Source organism: Limulus polyphemus, unplaced genomic scaffold, assembly GCF_000517525.1.
Source record: "Limulus polyphemus unplaced genomic scaffold, Limulus_polyphemus-2.1.2 Scaffold5402, whole genome shotgun sequence".
In the NCBI taxonomy this organism is placed as follows: Eukaryota; Metazoa; Arthropoda; class Merostomata; order Xiphosura; family Limulidae; genus Limulus; species Limulus polyphemus.
In genome coordinates, this window is record NW_013671012.1 from 22,167 (window position 1) to 23,909 (window position 1,743).

Genomic DNA, 1,743 nt, shown 5'->3' on the forward strand with positions numbered 1-1,743 from the left:
GTTAGCCGTACCTAATTTAGCAGTGTAAGACTAAAGGGAAGGCAGCTAGTCATCACCATCCACTGTCAATTCTTGGGCTACTCTTCTACCAACGATTGACCATCACATTGAAATACCCCCACGGCTGAAAGGGCGAGTATGTTTGGTGGGACAGGGATACGAACCCGCGACCCTCAGATTGCGAATTCCTATGCCGGGCCTTATTAATAATACTGGATATTTTCTAATTCAATGTTACTCTTGCCACACACTGTCACAGCGGTATGGCTGCGGACTTACAACGCTAGAAACCGTGTTTCTATACCCGTGATGTGCAAAGCACAGATAGCCAGCTTTGTGCTTAACTTCAAACAAACAATCAATGTTACTCCCAATCTTTTGTAACAAAAGCTGAGTTTTCGTGGCTCATTATTACTACTAATCTGTTGTAATAATACTGAGTATTTTCTAACTTGTTTTTATAACAAAGTGGCTATCTGCACGTGCCTCTAATTTCAAATTGCCAGACTAGAGAGAAGGCAACAGAGCCCACAGCCAACTCTTAGGCCACTGTAATCAAGTATTTGTTCATTTCAGACGTCATGGGAAATATTTTAAAATACTCATTTTTAGCTTTATTTGTTCTTTAGTGGTCACTTATCGTTACATCAGTAAGTGTTAACTAGTGGATCATAAAGAGCATTTAAATGTTTATTAATTGTTCAACCACTGTAATCAAGTGGTCGGATTTGGCCGTCACTCTTATGACGTATATCCAGGGTAACAGGATAGAAACCACGGACCGTTCGATTCACAGTCCCGGAGTGCTAATAACTAGAACTCGCCCGGCTCTTTTGGTTCAACAGTTCTAAATTGGAACAGACTTTGACTGAACCTTGGAGTACTTAAACTGTCCGTTTAGCCCATGAATCGTATAAGGTACCATTTAGCTTGAAAATACCAATAGCACTGAAGGAAGTATATTATTCCAAAGATATCACAAAATAGTATTGTTACGTCTCCGTTCGTTAGTTAATTTTCCGTAAATTCGTTCCGACGAAACTTTAGCGACACAAGTCCTTTCTTAAATAAAACTGGTTTATTCTTTCTGAATATAACTTTGCGATACACTTAATTTCAACAGTCGCGCTATAATTTTCAACGAACGTCTCACGTGCTCGACTTCAACAATACTCAGTTCAATTACACACTCTCTGACTGCAGTTCAACTACTCATTATTCCGTCACGTTGTGACCATCTTATATATATACCAAACTACGCCTAATCTAGTAGTCTCCCGACAATTCACGAAGGAACATGGTATTTCTGGAAGGAGGTGGCGTGATACTAGTCACGTGACCTCGCTGACGCAACAGTATTTTATTTCTATTTACTGTTATTTTATGCGTAAATATATTTTTCTTGTTACTGCTAATTTTTTAATAAAATTAATGTTTTATTATGTATTATAATTTTTAGTTGATCTATAATATACTACTAGAGATCGCATTTTTAAAATAAATATAGCAAATATTAGATTATCACTAACCATTTAACCCCCCAGTGACACAGAGGTATGTCTGCGGACTTATACCAATAGAAACCAGGTTTCGAGACCAGAGGTGGGCAGAGTACAGATAGCCCAATGTGTAACTTTGTGCTTAACTACTAACTAACCTTTCAATACTTGTTGCATATCTTCTCAAAATTGAACACAAATTGTATTCAGTTTCTCTTAATATTGTTGCGTCAGCGAGTCACAA